We start from the raw sequence: 17,418 nt of genomic DNA on the forward strand, positions 1-17,418 counted from the left end.
AGCACTGCACATTTGTTCTGCCTGCGGAAACACTTTCAAACAACGTTTCTAAATTCAAACCTGTTCCACATAAAACCCAAGAATTTCTGGTTATAACTTATCAAAGGCACTGGTAACTTGCCTATTGAGTCTTCTCCCCAAACACAAGTGTAACTAAATAAGGCCCAAACTCAGACTCTTAACACTGCGGTTGGCGAAGTGGCATAGGTGCATCACATGGTCGGGAAGGGATCCCCTCCAATCAGAAGATATTTGTCCAATGTTGAGGCTATGCACATGCGCAGAACAGGGATGGATGAAAAGTATATAATCTTAATAATTGGAGATTGTTTGAAAGCCCTTCTGTCCCCCCCACGCCCCTCCTCCAAGTTCGACAACTTCTTAACAGCTGCACCCTAGTACACTTTATATGTCTTTGTAAAGATTGTGAAGTACACCTATAAGATGTGAACGTATTTGTTTTTGAAACTGAACCCTGAGCCCCACGCCTATGTGTTGCTCTATGATTTCATACCAGCATGAACTGACCAATGTGTAACACAGCCGCTTTTGTCTTGTAACGCCGTTGCCACTATCTACTTCTTTAAAAAAAACAATTGTGTTGTATAAAAATGGTGCGAACTAGTTTTTTAAAGAACCATTTTAACTTTATTAAATAACCATTTTTTTCCAAAATTCAATAATTCGCTTACATTAATATGAAACTGTCCCATTCCTTACATGCCTGTGTTACAGTAATTCAACCCTTTTTACGTTGCGAGATGTTGTGTAATATTAAATATTAAATCAGCCTGCATCACTGATTTCTATTCATGTTTTCAGAGTTTTAGTAGGCAAACCCCATCCTCTTGTTTCTTGTCCCTTGTGTGCAGAGCATGCCGACCGGATGATACAGGTGAATCAACGGACTGGCCGAGTTGTGTATTTGAGACGAAGGGGATGCAGCACAGTCTTTGCCAAGGAGGGTGGTGAACTGGCAGAGCAGTGTGAAGATTTGAGAACATTATTTAATTCCCAGTATATCTCTGTCTTCAAAGCTAGGGGGTGGTCCCCCAGGGTAGTACTTTTTGGGGGGCGGCGACGTGAGGTGAACAATTTCGGCGCCCTCAGGTAAGTGGTCAAGGGGTAGATGTATCAAGATACCCTTTAGTGATTCTCAAATAGCGATTTTTAAGGAATCGCTATTTGAGAATTGCAAAATGGTATGTATGTAGAAATTCGCTATTTTTTAGCGAGATCTTAAAATTCCTTAATTGCGATTTAATTGCGATTAGCAAATTGCTAATCGCAATTAAGGAATAGTTTCCCATGCATTTCTATGGGCTGGAGGCCCATTGGAATGAATATGAAATTATTCTCAATTTGAGATTCACAATTTGCTAATCCCAAATTGAGAATAATTTCAAAGGTGCAGGGGTGTCTCAAGGACACCCTGCTGCACCCCTGAAATCGACATGTGTGCGCATATGGCGCACATACATGCCCTAAGGGCATGTATGAGCGTCACATGGCCCCTTTACAAAATGCAAAAAGCGCATTTGTAAAAGAATTCGCAAATTACCACCAACTGCAAGTTGGTGGCAATTTGCGATTTCTTCGTCAAAATTCGCAAAACTGAAATGCTTAATACATTGCATTTAAGAAATCGCAATTTGCGATTTCTTAAATGCTTACGCAATATTAAGGAATCGCAAAATGTGCGATTCCTTAATATTGCGAGGCTTTTTGCATGATACATTCCAAATCCCTTTTTTTTGTCGCAAATGCTGCTATTTTGCGAATCGCAGCGTTTGCGACAAAAAAAACCTTAATACATCTGCCCCTTAGTTTTTTACATTTTGTTAACTTCGGTTTTATTTTCGCTCCTCGTTGTTTGTCGACTCCCCCCCCTCTTACCTGCACCGGCCGTCACTGGGTGGCAAAAGCTCTAGTTACGCCACTGTTTATCATCAGTTAATGGGAAAAGTAGTTTTCACTGGGTCACAATCTACCACTAGAATATTTAACATCTCTTCACCATTGACAATCATTTGTCCTAAAAGATCTCAATGGTCTGTAAAGGCTGCACGGCTACTTGTACATATAGAAAAGATGGGGCATTGAATGCGGAACCATAGAATGAATGCATTTAAACCCCTTTCGCCTTGGTGCAAGCTTTGAGTCCCCACAATCAGTAATTGATTGTTCATACAACAGCACTTGGGTTACTTTGGTAAAAGACAAGTGTGACAGTAAACATTACACACCAGTTTGTGCAGAAGAAAAGACAGACTGCTCATGAAGCTACACCACAGCACTTTCCCCCTGTAGTCCTTTATTGGTGATATCCCCCAAATTTAAAGCTCAGATAGAAGATGGGAGAATGCAGAATATCAATAGTATTTCTTGTTGATAATCCGTATAACCATAACTTCTGCAGTGAGTTTTAGGTGAAGGTCCTTATAGTGAATTTTGTGTGAAGGTCCCTTTTAAGGGGTTGCAGGAGTGTCTAGTGTGTAGGTGGTCATCTGGATATATACTTTAAAGTGGATAATTTCCCCAATTTTCGAACTTTCTCACCATGTCGCTGAACTTTGTTGACAGGACGCTGTGACTCTATTAACCACACTTGGAAATAATAGTTGTATCTTAAATCATCATATCAACTATTATTCTCACTCAGCTTCTCTGTATTCTACATTTCTGCCACCTCACCTGCAAATAAACTCACCAACTTTAAAGAGAAATGCAACAAATGAAGCCACATCATCAGACATTAACAGGGCCGGGCTGGCAACTCAAACTGCCCTGGCAATTTTGACGGATCGGTCCCCCTGCTGCTTTTGTTTCTGGGGCTCGATATAGCAGCACCGCTGCAAAACCAGCCGCCAGTAACAAAAACAAAATCGGCCCGACCCTTCCAGCCTCCCAGGGAAATGCCTGATGCCTGCTACGGCCAGTCCGGCCCTGGGCTTGAAATCAAAAAGGGCAGAAAGAAACAGGCAAAACGGCTGAAAGTAATTATCCAGAATGCTGAAAATCCCACCACACATCAAGTTCGTTCCTTCACTTCTTTTCTTCAGAAAGGAGATGAAAGCATGCAGGTGTCATCAGCTGAAAAGTGCTCTTTTTAATGCAGAGACTAGGGCCCACATGCATCAACAATGCCATTTGCGATTCTTTATTAGCGAAAAATAAGGATTTGCTAATAAGGAATTGCAAAAGGCTGTGCATGAAGAAATCGATATAAAATAGCCATTTCTTAAAATTCCTTAATTGCAACTCGCAAATTGCAAATCGCAATTAAGGAATACCTCCTCATTCATTCCTATGGGCCTAAAGGCCCATAGGAATGAATGGGAAGACATTCTCAATTTGCGATTCTCAATTAGAGAATCGCAAATTTAGGATGCAATTTCAAGTGTGCGAGGGTGTCAAAAGGACACCCTGTTGCACCCCTGAAATCTGCCTATAAGTACATCTTGCACACACACATGCACCAAGGGCATGTGTGTGTGTAAAATGGAACTATGAAAAATGCACTTTCGTGCAAATTTCTAAGTTTTCGCAAATTACCTTGAAGGTCAACTACATGGTAATTTGCTCCCCTTATTAGTGAAATTGCTAATTTTTTTAAGTTTGATGCATTGCATTTAAGGAATCTCAATTTGAGATTCCTTAAATGCAATTGCAATTTAAGAAATTGCAATTTTTTGATTTCTTAAATTGCGAAAAGTAAAAAAATTATTATGCATCCCAAAAGTTCAAATTGCATTCGCAAACGGCCGATTTTTGCAATTCGCACCATTTGCGAATGGAATTTTCAATGATGCATGTGCCCCAAGGTCATTCCAGTGGTATCCATTACTTAAACGACATAGACATCTGTGTATGATTATATGGCCACTTTGTGTAAACATGCTACACATGGCCATGTGTATTTCAATGGATTGACTGAACAAGACATGGTCTCCAGCGTGCACAGGGCAAGAGAATGATTGCAAAATAAAATGATGATGGCCGGAATGCTGAACATTGCCAAACATTCACCCCAATACAGAGATCTGAGCGTAAATCCATCGTTGTTTGCTCACCATGCCATTCTCGTTTGGACCCACCCAAATGGAAATCAGTCTTTACCCTGCTCCCCATGGAAACAGTTCAGCCCGAACTGCCAGGCCAGGTCCTCCCCGGACCGGGAAGAAGCATCCTGGGAACGGTTTCAGTGTATCACCCCACATCAGCCAGGCTAGCTTGAATTAAGTATCACAGTGATCAAGGAATCCATGTCTGGGCATAGCCTTCTCACTTAGGGCGACTATAGCAGCACAAAAAGATGATGGACGGAATGCTCAACATTGTCAAACATTCACCCCAGTACAGAGATCTGGGCCTAAATCCATCATTTTGTTTCCTCACCATGCCATTCCAGGTTGGACCCAGCCATGTGCAAGTCAGTCTTGACCCTGCGCCCCAGGGGAAGAGTTCAGCCCAAGCTGCCAGGCCAGGTCCTTCATGGACTGGAAAAAAGCATCCTGGGACTGTTTCGGCGTATCACCCCTCATCATCCAGGCTAGCTTGAATTCATGGCATAGTGAGCAGGGGACCCACGTCTGGGCCAACCCTTCCCACTTAAGGTGACTATAGCAACACTAAACGATGATGACCGGAATGCTGAACATTGTCAACAATTCACCCCAGTACAGAGATCTGGGTCAAAATACATCATTTTGTTTCTCACCATTACATTCCAGTTTGGACCCAGCCATATGCAAATTACTCTTGACCTTGCACCCTATCTTTTGTGTTGCAGGGTCAAGACTGATTTGCATATGGCTGTGTCCAAACTGGGGTGGCATGGTGAGCAGAAATGCAATGGATTTAACCCAGATCTGTGACTGTGGGTGAATGTTTGACAATATTCAGCAGTCCGTCCATCATCATTTTGAGTTGCTATAGTGGAACCTAAGTGGGAAAGGTATGCCCAAACATGTGTCGCATGCTCACTGTGCCACTGGATCCAAGCTAGCCTGGCAGATGAGGGGTAATGCACCAAAACCAATCCCGGGATACTTGTTTTCAGTCCAAGGAGGACCTGGCCTGGCAGTTCAGGCTGAAGTGTTACCATGGGGAGGAGGGACAGAAAGTGCCCGTATGATGTGGGCCCATTCAAGCACCCCAAAACAGACTTTGTCTCACAATATCTGCATTATGCTCCTTTAATGGGTAAATATATGCAGTTTCTAAGCTGTTAAAACACAAGATGGTGGTATGTGCTATGGTTTGTCTACAGCAGAGTTTTCATTTTCGCTGGGCTTGGAAAACATTGTGGAAGCGTGGACCTTTCAGTAAAGTCTAACTATGAGGTTTTGCGTTGTTTTTGAAATGCAACAGTTGTCATGTTACACTGATTAGCGTTTTCAACTATGCTATGACACAGTGAAAGCAATTACAAATAATTTACCCTTTCCTTATGCAAATACCAGATTCAAGTATCAGCATTTTTTCCAACTGTGCCCTCCCCTACCTAAAACAGTGGCAAGTTGGCTAAGTCGTAAAACCATTTCAATGTAATTATATTGCACTTTAAAATACTTAAATAACTGCTAATCGGCGAAGAATAGGGACAGTTATTGATCGTCTGGGCAGGACTCATTTGTTTATGGAATACAGGATTTGTTGAGATTTAGGACTTCAAACACTATCACAGCCACTTCAGACACTATTTGATATGGTAAAAATCTAATCATTTTCTTGATTTGAAGTAACTGAAGTGATGCTCCAGAGACACTGCAAATGGAACTCTGCAAATATGGTCAGGGATCTGTAGCTCTTAGACTATGCTGAAGAGGAGTAGCATCAAGGCAGAACTTAGACCAAAGCCACCTGTGTGCACCACTTTGTTTGTGCTGGGGATTGAAGAATTGCATTGCTTACGATGATGAGTTCAGATCCTTAACAGTAGATAAGTTAAAAAGCCTTTAAGATAACCCATCCTAACAAAAACATCTTTCAGCTACCATACACAACTGCACATCAACTGCTCGAGAGGTCATCGAGAGTACACAATTGAACAGAATCCGCGCCACCGTCCTCGAGTGGTCAGTAGAATAAGTGGTGTACAAACACAAGAGAGGCACAAATTGAAAAGAAGTGGAACTTGAACAGGAATCCTCCTACCATCATGATGAAGAATCACAAGGAAAGACTTGTGGGGGTCCTGTGCACCCCCAAACTGTCCCGGTCCAGTGGAGACACCAGGTAAATCCCAAGCAAGGAAGACAACCCAATTTGTTCTCTGAAGTATGTGAAGGCTGCAGACGAGATATTACAAACAGCCAGCCCAGCAACTGAGGCCGAGGAGTTTGGTTCAAAGTCCAGACTGCAACCTCGAGTTCTGACACACATTAAACTCTAGTTAACATGAATGCAATACCTGATCCCTCTGACCCACGGAGATGGCCGTCCTCTGAACTTTGACTCCTACTTTACTCAGTCCACTTTTTAAACATCAATTTTAGATTTTTTTTGTCAAGAGGACAGTTATGGAAAGAGCATCCGCTGTTATTTACAATTTGAATACTGTGCGTTCCCTGCTGTTTTGCACATTAAACTTAGAAAATAGTGATATAGCTTCTCAATTACTTATTTACTCATTCAAAAGGCAGTATGTCCCTTACCGGGTGCAAACAGGAGTTTGCACCCAAATCAGGTTTACCTCAGATGGGCACATTTTAAACAATACACAATATTCTGAGTGCTTGAAACAAGGAATAAGAGCTATTTACATGTATTATCTCCCATTCCAATGTGCAGAACTCATAAAGGGGAAGGACGGGGTAATGCTGAACCTGGTAAATACCACGTTCAGCTCAATTGATAATTACTAGGTGCAATATTCCTACGATAAGTAATGGGAAACTTGGATTGCCACCTTTCTCAGGGGGAAAATGCTAGCTAGTTGTCTCTGTTTTAAATTCCTGAAGATCCAGGAGAAGTTTCATAAATGAGAACATGTGTTAAATTCTCTGGATTCCTTTTTAACATTGTGTCTCTGCCTTTGCTTGGGTTTGTAATCATTTAGAAATAGTTTAGAAAGCTTTAAAACAAGTTTGAAGGGAATTCTTCTGGAATTTGCGATTTTAGTTTGAAGTGAAAAAATGTTGATCTTTTTTGATTTTTCCTAGACTTTTGTACATGACAGTACAATACAATCCAAATGGCAACCCAAGGTACAACTTAGAATGAAAGAGCGAGCATAATATTGCCTTATAGTCCGCTACATGGGTATACCGGTGGTTAAAGGCCCTGAACCCGAGTCGAAGAGGGCCTATAAAAAGGGAGAGGGCCTTCCAGGGCCTTTAACAACCGGTATAGCCCGAGATGGAAGGGCTATTAGGCTATTAAAACATTCCACCTACTGAGGGTAGAATGTTCTAAATTAAAAGGTAGAAACAAAAAGACAAACATTGGAATGTTGGAGCTCCGGGCATATACCAGCCATTATCAGACCGAAGGTACTCCATTGTCTTCAATGGAGCTCTCAGCATTACAATGTTCTAATACTTTTAAAGATATTTCTAGGAATTGACATCTTTTGCTAGGCCACATACATTGCAAAACACAGCCACAGTGCAATTTGAAGCTGATTATAATGAAAATGGTGCACTACATACCAGGTTAGAAACTACCAGTGAAATGAATAATGAATTTACACAGCAGTTCCATCTATGCCTTTAGCAAGAAAGGTAATAACAAAATCAATACAGCTGCAAAGGATTTAAAACATAACTAAACACACTTTTATCTTGCACACAGTTTGAGTCAGTATGGCTGCTATATGATTTGTTTTTACCCTGTTTTTAACCTGTATAAAATTGGACTACTTTTTTTATCTGTATCGCCGGGGTGAGGGGAGGGAGAAATTGTCTGGGTCATTGTCTGCTTGGAAGATCACGCTGCTTTGGTGATAATTATCCTCTGAAATTACAGGGAATTGATTCAGTGTTCCCATCAGTCTCAACACCATTTCCCCTTTGTGCCAGCTGACCTTTACAGCAGCCATTATTGTGGCAAATCAAATTTTCAGGCCAATTTGTGGCTGTTTGGGTTGAGGAGGGTACTTAAAGCAGTCCATAGTGTGTCCATACAGTGGATGCGCCAAAGGCAAGTCCGTCTGTGCCTGGATCGTGGCCAGTAGCCCGTCATGCTGACATCCACTGGTGCAAGCAGGTGAGCAATTACTCCGCTCAATCGACTACACTCATTGAATAGAGATGCTGATTGCATTAACCAGTAAATACTTTTTTGTATAATCCAGCAGATTTTACTCCTCCTCTTGACCTCAGCTATATTACATGCTATTTCAATCAATGCCCATTCTGCCGTTAAAATGCTCAGTCTATTAGAGATTTTATCACTGACCATAAACCAGACTTAATGGCCAACTCCTAGACCCGGTTTACAGATCATCCTTTCGAGGCCCTAAATTATATTGCTCCACCACATTATACCCTGTTTGAGGCCCACCAAACTAATAAGTGGAGAGGTGGCATGCATTTGTGGTCAAAGACTATTTTAAGTGCTGCAAGTCTGGGACTCTGCATTAGAGACCCTACCTATCAACATCTCAGGCAGTACCCTCTCACCAGTTATTTTGGCCTATAGACCTCCGTCAGCAGGCGTGAGGCATGTGAATCCATTGCATCTGTCTTATGCCAGGGAAGTATTGCAGATTCACAGTTTATTATACTTGGAGATCTGAATGTCCATTTACTCAATCAGTCAATCAATCAATCAATCAACCAATCAGTGTTCTTATAAAGCGCAACTACTCACCCCTGAGGGTCGCAAGGCACTGAGTGGGGGGGGGCAATTATTCATTTACTCTCCCTTCGTCATCTCTGAAAGCACATTGTTATGATCTGCTGGCTGTTTTTAACTTAAAGATTCATTTCAGTCTTCCCAGCCACGTGAAAGGACACCCTTTTGATATTGTTTATTTTAAATCCCAGCGTCCTCAATCATACCATCAGATTCTAGCACCATTGCCTGACCATTTTGGTCTTCCTTTTTTTTGCTGTGAGTTCAGTAGATCCTTTAAATCCAGACGGGTCTCTTTGTCAGGCACTAAGTTTATGAGGTAGAACACCATATCGACTGACTCCCTAGATGGCTCTATTCCTTCTTGCCTCAGTGTTGATCCGTGTAAAGGTCCTGCCAGTTTGCTGAATGTTTTGCCGACTCCATGCAGTGCCAGATAACGTAGCACTTTCAAGCATAACTGTGACCCTCTTGGTTCAACAGTCTGGGGTGCACAGCCTCAGAAGGGGGCCCGTAGGCCCTTGAAGTGCAATATCCAATCCAAGTCATCATTGCTTTTCAACATTTCTTCTAACTATTCTTTAAACGTGCTTGTCCCATTTGATCAGTTCAAACAAGCTAAGCTCAAAGACATTCACATTTCAAATACTTTATTGGCCGTATACTGTTTCCAGCAGCGATGATAGTAGTCACTCTAAATCAGTATCCCTCCCCTCAAATTACCAGCCCTCTGTAATAATCCAGTGCATCAAATATTACCAAAACCTAGCCTCCCTGAAAGAGAAAAATAATAATAATTTCTGTAAAAAAACACAATGGTTCAGCACCCCCACATAATACACAGTGACAATAGTAATCAAACCAATAATACAAAAGAATCAATTCAGTAGGACTTAAAGTTTTCTTTCTTTCTTTTATTCAAAATCTATACCCCTGTTCTAGTATTGTCAATAATAATTTCTGTGCCTTTAATGAAGCTTCCATCACTACTGACCAAAATTAAAATTTAACCCTGAACATCCCTGCTACATCTTGTTTCAAAACAACCATCTGTTCAAAGCAGACTAAAACATACAATGTAAAGGGGGCTGGACTTGGACCCCCCACCTGACAGAACGTCCCTCCCGTTGCCCTGATGTCTGGACATTTGGTACTATGGTGAAGTGTCTTGATTGGACTCCGCTTGTCTTATTGCACAACTGTTTTTTCTACCATAGCAGCAGCGCATTTGGGGGGGAGGGGCGGGGGGGGTGTTTCCCATAAAAGTCTGCATACGGTATTTTTCTCATGCCAATGTTTGCAGCAGTCTCCGGTGCTCGGAGCTATGCCTCATATGTGTGTTCAGACAAATAAAGTTTGTTTAAAAAAAAACATACAATGTAATATGCAACTAGTTTACACATTACTCCAACAGGCAGGAAACTTAAACAGTTCTTGCAGACAATAAATTTCTCCATGAAAAACGGTTGATGTGCCCATTCCGGATCACATGGGAAAACGCTTTACTCGTTTTAGTTGACACAGTCTTCAACCTTGCTTATCTAAACACTCCACCATTCTATGACCTGATTCTCATTGTTCTTCTCCCCATTTTCTAATTGGCTACTACCTGCCACTCCTCTTAACCTCCCTAAATTGTGTATTTAGGTGGCACCACTGAACCCAAGAACTCAGATTGTTGGATCAAGAGAAGAAGTATGAAGAAGAGTCACTGCCTGGTGAAAGCAGCAGAAGAGCTGAGAACTTTAGGTGCGAAACCATGTCTGCTCGCAACTATCTCGACAATCGCAACAGAGTGACTTGTCCTGCAAGCAGGTGAACTATCAAAGCCTTGGGTAGACTGCCAGCACTTTGAAAATCGCCTACAATCTCCCTTGGAGTAGAGGAGCTACTTCCCTGCAGTCCGCTGGGCCCAACAAGCAGACTCCGGTCCACCGTCTTGCCCAACCAATGCCGCAGATGTCCAGGAGAAGGTTCTCGTGCACTGGAAGGTCAGATCTGTCCACCCACCGAGGACCAACCGTAGCCATGCAGGTCTAACCCCCGGATACCGGATGTGCTGCACCAAACACCAACAGTGAGAGTTTAGTCCGGATAACCACTGCACCACGATGGAGCATCCATTGAGGGTTGTCAGCATCACTGACACCCACTTTGTGAGTGGCCCAGCTGTCCTCATTTTGCCCCGGCCAGGTGTTTGCCTCGAACCGTAAGGAGCATCTTTGCGCACTAGTCCAGCCGCTCTAACCACTCTGCACCAGAGCTGCCTGACCAGGTACTGAAGAACAGGCTGTGTCCCTTTGCTCCAAGACCCCTTTCGACCTAAGCCCCCGTTTGTAGCTCTCTGCCCCGAGTCCCCTGTGCAGCCTATTTACAGGTAGCCAACCTTAGCGCACGCAGCTACAACCTCACACACATCCTGCTCCCGGTAAAACCCAGAGAGTTCCTGAAGAGCTGTTGGTAGTACTTTGAACCTTGGCTGACCACAACTCCGAACCCTAAAGGTGAACCCCTGAAACCGACTGTACCTACCATTATACATCTCTGACTTTTTCTCCCATAGGACTGCATTGTGCGTAATAGCGCACAGGTCTGATTGTTTTACTTACCTGTGAATCTTTCTAACAAACACAGTACTTGAAACCTATATAAAAGGAAGTGTTATTTTTCTAATTTGGTCTTGGATTCATTTTTTGAATATGTGTCTCATTTATTGCCTCTGTGAGTACAACAAATGCTTAGCAATACCCTCTGATAAGCCTAACTGCTCTCCCACACCACCACAAAAGAGGGCGTTAGTAATATTTACTTTAGCCTCTGTAAGCCCACTGGGGACCCACTGGACTCTCTACACAGTATACTTCTTTTTAGTGCACTATATAGAGAGCCAGCTTTCTTCATTAATCCATTCTACAGCTCATGGTCATGTGCCTCTGTCGGTGTGGAGGCTTCATGAATAGTATCAAAATCCTATATTTGCTCCCACCAACACAAAGTACAGAACATATGGCTTAACAGAATTAAACCAAACTTTTCATTTAAATATAGCTTTAATAATGGAAATGCCTTTGCTTGGTTTGGTTTAAATCTGCTCAGTAGCTTTCAAGAAAATAGCTTTGAAACAGTGTTTTTGTCTGTGCATAAAGAGCCTACATTTTAGAGAAACGTGGACCAATAATTTGTGGATCCTCTGCTGATTTGTGAATCCATGGAGGATTTGCACAATAACAAAGGCAGAAAGGAACACCATTGGATTACAGTGCTTTTCTCCTATCTTCTAATGTTGAGGCACAAATCTGGCTGCAAATGTATCAGTCCACTTTGCTTTAATTTGCTGGCCATTACAGAAAAATTGCTGTTGTGGCCTCCATTTCCCAACAAGCACTGAGTTGAGAAAATTAAAAAGAACATTTTCTCAGTGGAAAAAGGTACTGTGGCGTAGAGAGCACTTGAACCTCTATATTTAAATATCAAGCTCATGGCACATGAGATGGCAAAACCAACTAGTGACCGTGTTGTCACCAAAAGATAAAAGCAGGCATTGGGTGATCACCCTCAAAGATGCCTAAGTGATCTGCAGAGGGGTAGAAATGTCCATGTTCCCAAAACAAGTTAAATTAGCCAAAATACTTCCATGTCCAATTTTTGCCTTGCCAGCTAACTTGTTTCACTCCCTGCCACACTTCCTAAGAGATGGTGCTAATCTTTTGGCCTCTCCCCCATACTGCTGACCTTGCATCTAACCCTAACTATAACTCTGCACTGCTACCAGTAGGCACAGCATGTATGGCAGGGATGAAGCACATGCTCTGCGCCCAATCAGGGCGTAGCTAAGGGACAGATCGAGGACGAGTCATGAATCGGACCCGCAATAACTTCATCGGTGAGAGCCGGAAAGGAGGGAGGGTTGTTATGGGTGGTTTTCTGACTTTAATGTAGCAGTTAGACATTAAATGACAGCCTACTGCTGTAAAGCCATAATACCTTGAGGAAACAAAATACTAATGTCTTGCACATGCAGTAGCCTGGATTCTGAATGTTTTCTGTATGAATAGATATTTTCTCCCTAACCTATTCTCTGCTGAATTGTCTATGTACAGGATAAATCCATGCCCATGCATGACGTGGCAATTTGTAAACTCAATAAAGTATGTTTAAAAGAAAAATAAACAGGGGTGTAGCTTGTTTAATAAGATTGAGGGGGGGGGGGTGCTTCTATTTTCCAACAGTCACGCTGGGATATCTTTTTAAAACACATTATATAAGAAGTAGAACACGCGGGGGGCTTAAGGAGCTGTGAAAAAAGAGAGGAGGACACTAAAAACACAACGTTTCTCAAACTAGTCAAAATATTTGAAGGCCTTCAAAACAGAGATGAAAGTGAGCAAGTATGTTTTTTGTCAGTGTTGGCATGTACAGGTCCCAGGTCTTATCTAACAAAGACTTCTCCATACCTGACTGAAACCTCTTGTACCCTACTACTTACTAAAGAATACATTTTAGGGGGGTGCAACCCCCCCCCCTCCAAAGCTACGCCCCTGCTCCCAATACCAGTTATTATTTGATTTTGGAAATGTGCATGCAGATTTATCAAAAACGGGGATCTTGCGGGTCTAACCATTAACATTTCTTGTTTAAATTTAAATGGAGAATTCTCGAAAAGAAACAATGCTACTTTAAGGCCATGCCCAGGTGATATTGCTGTCATGGGTACTGGGCACAGGGCATGGCTTGAGACCAAGTCCTTTGCACAATGCCTGCTGGACACAGCCTCAAAGTGTACCAGAAGGTACAGTGAGTTCAAGTACTTAATGGGCAGTATTACTGGGTTATTATGGTTGGCTGCTAATGCTGCAAACAAATACATGTTGTAAAAGAACAAACAAACATTTCTTTAAAAAAAAAAAAGAAAATCAGGTGAACTGACGTTAAGGCTACGATGCAAAACCCAAAGAACACGAACATTTCTGCATTAAGGACATACATGCAACCAGATTCCCCTCTATTCATGCACTGCTAATTACATCACCCATGATAGCACAAATAGCATCGTCCATGACATCACGGACGACCTCGCCAATCATTTCAAAGATAACAAAACAGATGTGCTACCACTTTTGTCAGAGCTTGGTGACAAAAGGCTGAAGTTCAACCTACAGCCTACAATTTTTTTCACAACATATTACGCAGTGGTGAGATTGAAATACCCTAGAAGTAGACTGGGTTGTAGTACAGTGACAGCAAAAGATGGTCTCACAGTTATTACATATATGTGAACAAACTGCAATTTTACAGATCTCCAACAGATGCCGTGTCGGTAAGGGAACACAGTGAAATGCTCTAGCTCCAGTAACAGGACTAATTAGATTATCAATTACATTACGGCTAACATGAAGGAGTATGTATTTAAATTGGATGGTATAGCCATAGAGCTTGATATTTTGGGGAGTGCATTCCTGAGTTTTTTGAAGATGTTAAGCTACTTGAAGCAGCTATAGGAGCATGTCTTGGCCATTTGACACAAACATATCGCTGACGATGACACTTCTGTAAAATAAGACAAACATATGTGAAACTGTACGGCTAATAACTCTAAGGCTATATATTAACTGTGGATGGTACATTAGCATTTTCCCTACAGGGAGTAATAACAGCATACTGTGTGCAATTTCTGCATGTTAATGTATCATTGGGGTTTTTTTATTTTGTAAAGAAATGCTTCTTTATGCATGATCACCCCCATGGTTTCGTACTGATGCTGCTGGTTTTTCAACTCTGAAGGTGGACTGAGCCCTGCCAAAGAGGCATTACTGTCAGTGTTTTTGACCATTTAAACATGTATGTCCGATTAATAAATCCACAAACGGCATAAATTAACTTACTTGTAAGTCTCCTAGTATATGGCACCAGGGATCTCTAGGGCCTGTAAGTTAAGGTGTCTCTTGTGGACTGCAACACGTATTGTGCAACCACAAGTGCGACAAAGGAAAGCATGACTCCCAGCCTGCCATTGCTGGCTGGCAGAGCAGTTTTCCCAACTGTTAACCCGACTTTGCCATTTAAAGTAATGGCAAAGCCCAACCCTCCCTTTTTAATATTTATGAGTTAACCCTAAGGCAGGCCAACTGATGCTACTGTGTCCTAAAGGCAAAGGTGCATTATATTATATAAAGTTAGAAGTGAGTCTTCTAACTTCACATGTCCTGGCAGTAAAAACCCAGTTGTCATTTTTGCTGCTGAAAGGCGTGTACCCCCCTTGGCGAATACAAGGTTATATACTGACAACTCAGCAGTGCTGACATCTGAACGAGACTACTAAATATGATACTTTGATGTTGTAGTGTGTTTATCTAGGTACCTGAATCGATATTCCTATTCTTTGCCCTTGTCTGGTTATAAATCAATAATATCCCTACAACGGCATAGAAACCCTTTTCATAATTCGGTCATAGCGCATGCTGTCACATTAAGCAAGCCTATTCCTCCAGCCCCCTAGAGAGCACACCGAGTTCTTAAACAAATCCAAGCCTCCAGCAACCTGGGAAATCCCCGCTGCTTTGTTTTGATTTTGTCCGAGAACTCCTGTAAAGCACTGTAAGAACGACCAGTTCTTAGTGACATCTTTATTGACGTCTTATGTCCAGCCTTACGTCAAACCCGGCACCTTTCAGGTATAAATATACCAACGTTGCCTTAAGCAAACACACGGTGGTAATCCTGGAGCAGTGCAGCTATCTACTTCCGAAGAGCCCAGCTGATGCGAGAGCCCACGGGCGCTGCCCCTCCCTTTTGACGCGCTGAGAAAGACGCTGTCTTTTCTCCTGCCGAGAAATCCAGCCTCCGGCATTTCCAGCCTACCCTTGCGGGTGACTGGGATACCGAGTCCTGAGAGAGAGATACCAGCCCTCCTGCCTTCTAATACCCAGGTACTGAACTGACTAAACCCTTAAAGAGAATTCTTGAGTCAGATTCTTGGCAAAACAAAATTAAACTGCTACTTACTTACTCCCTGCCACGTATTAGGATTAGGTCAGGTATACCGGGGTAGGCGTAGTTAGAAGCACCAGTTGAGTACGATTAGTCAATGTATATATGTATGTATCTATTTTATCTATTTTAAAGTATCATATGGCTAAGAAACCATATCCATGCTTTTACAGTATTATTTTATAATCCTGCTTTTACTGTATGCACTTTACTTAACTATAAGTATTGCAATTGTAGCAATTCATTTCTCTTGTATGAGGAAAGAGACTGCTCAATAAATAACACCTTTTATTGAAAACGCCCGTCTCTCTTTTTCTCTGCAATCTGGTGAAACTAAGTACGCACCTTTGACTGAGTGAAATAGCTGTCTTTTGTTTTCACACGACTCTAGAGATATACTCTTAGTCAGGGAGAGCAAAGTTGTCATGTTTTATGGTTGTCAGAAACTAAATCCCTTCTTGTCTATCCAGGGAGGTTAAACTCCTCCTCGCTTATTCGAGAAAGTTTCTAGTGAACTCTGAGCTAGCTGGCAAAAAACTTAAGTCTAATATAGTCAGTAGAGACCTAGTTAACCTCAGTCCTCCGTCTACACTACTGAAGATATTATTCCAATGCGCAGAGCCTATTGGGACTATAGGAACTACACTACATGGCGCCCAACGTTTGGTAAGGCGATAAATCTAACGCAAGACGTTAGAGTAACTCAGTTGTGCTTTTTCACACAGACCCTTTCTCCCGTAAATACTCCAAAGACGTCTGGAGTGGGTCAAAGGTTAAAAATCTGCCGGAACTTAGTAGGAAGAGATTTCTATGTATAGTTTTTGGTTTATTCAACGTTGAAGGATACAGTGTTCCAAAATATTGTGCACCTAATCTTTGTTTCCTTGAAAAACTTGATCTGCAACAAAAAACCTTCCTGTCAGTAAAATGTCAGACAATGAAGGAGATATGGAGACAGTTAGAATAGCAGCTCAACTCCTAGCGGAAGACACAAGTCACCTACAGCAAGACCCGGATGCAATACTCATCCCGGTCAGCATAAGAAAAACTATAACTCTTAAACTAATAGAAAATGGACTAACATCGAGAGGTGGTACAGTCATATTCGTAATTGAGGCACATGAATATCGGCAGGCAGAGGTATTCTATTCATGGATACATTTTCCAGCAGCAAACGCTGTCACACATGAATTCCACTATTACAAAATAGAGGAACCACCGGATATCTACACTCCTTTCGAGGAGGTGGAAATCCCATTAAAATACCAAGAGCACCTGCTCTGGTTTAAAGGCGCCCTAAAACATAATAATCACATCACAAGGCTCGGTCCACTAGGTAGACCAGGAGCAACATGGCCGGTTCTAGCCTGCTACACACCACATCCCGACATTGAAAAAATGTCAATACCAGAACTTTTGGTACAGTTAAAACAACTGATTAAAATACATAGACAATTAGTCCAATATGTAATGCGGACTTCAACAGTCCAACCAGCTATTAACATTCCACAGCTGACCCCTCATCAGGGGAACACAAACAAAATTACACCACAGAACATACAGTCATGTCTGGGTAAAGTACCCACAAAACGGGAACAAATTCCATTCTGGTTAGCACAAAAAATCACT

General features: G+C 42.0%; 1 protein-coding gene across 4 annotated transcripts in view; it reads right to left on the minus strand.

Annotated features, from left to right (window-relative positions):
- CRACDL (CRACD like) overlaps positions 1–17,418 on the minus strand; it is a 494,359-nt gene that overhangs the window by 400,328 nt on the left and 76,613 nt on the right. The window contains exon 1 of one of the 4 annotated variants that reach the window (XM_078658204.1): positions 6,160–6,346. The exons of 2 other annotated variants lie outside the window; for them this stretch is intronic. The gene's annotated coding sequence lies outside the window, so the exon portion shown is untranslated. Of the gene's footprint in view, positions 1–6,159; positions 6,347–17,418 lie in introns of those variants that run through there. One more of the 4 variants, XM_078658206.1, reaches the window with a different exon arrangement.

The sequence above is a fragment of the Lissotriton helveticus genome, chromosome 8, assembly GCF_964261635.1.
Source record: "Lissotriton helveticus chromosome 8, aLisHel1.1, whole genome shotgun sequence".
Lineage (NCBI taxonomy): Eukaryota > Metazoa > Chordata > Amphibia > Caudata > Salamandridae > Lissotriton > Lissotriton helveticus.